Genomic DNA, 663 nt, shown 5'->3' on the forward strand with positions numbered 1-663 from the left:
AAAATAGAAGTATTAATATATTAAAAATCAAGTGGGTCCAATAAAGGTAAAAAGGTAATTGTGCCTTTGAAAAATTTCCAAATAAGGAAAGACGACATTTATTTTGGGACGGGCGAAACATAATTTGGGTCGGAGGTAGTAACAAATTTTGGAAATGCATCCATTTAGGCTTATTGGGTTTCCTTTCAAATTGTTCTTACATATCAACCATTTTTCATTTTGTGCTTGTAATGTTCTACTTCAAACAGATATTAACGAGGGGATTGTTCTTAATATTCATAAATGCAAAAGCCCAAGTACAATAAGTCGAAGCAGATGCGGAATCAATGATTTGTACAAAATACTTTGCTTGAAATTATTGAGTCAAGAGTTATCACATGAGAACAGCACTGATAGGCTTGCAACAAAGTCTCAAAAAGAGGAGCTACTAACAGTTCCACCAAATTTAGCTAGAACTGTATAGGTCTAAAACAACTTCATCTACTAATTCTTGGAGAATATGCCTAGCAACTTCAGTGCCACATTCACATTCTTCAATCTCGAAGTCCGTACATTTACCCAAAGAATGGATCATATCCCATTCTATTAGGTCGTCTAGGATAAATCCAACAAATTTTGTCCACTCTTCGACCTCATCAATAATATCAGCAATCAGAATCTCTT

At 34.4% G+C, this 663-nt stretch overlaps 1 long non-coding RNA gene across 1 annotated transcript in view; it reads left to right on the forward strand.

Moving 5' to 3' along the window:
• Positions 1–261: 261 nt before the first annotated feature.
• Positions 262–663, forward strand: part of LOC124893630 — a 793-nt gene continuing 391 nt past the window's right edge. Inside the window, exon 1 of the long non-coding RNA XR_007050805.1 lies at positions 262–463. This is a non-coding gene — a long non-coding RNA (uncharacterized LOC124893630). The remainder of the gene's footprint in view (positions 464–663) is intronic.

The sequence above is a fragment of the Capsicum annuum genome, unplaced genomic scaffold (genome assembly GCF_002878395.1).
Source record: "Capsicum annuum cultivar UCD-10X-F1 unplaced genomic scaffold, UCD10Xv1.1 ctg62653, whole genome shotgun sequence".
In the NCBI taxonomy this organism is placed as follows: domain Eukaryota; kingdom Viridiplantae; phylum Streptophyta; class Magnoliopsida; order Solanales; family Solanaceae; genus Capsicum; species Capsicum annuum.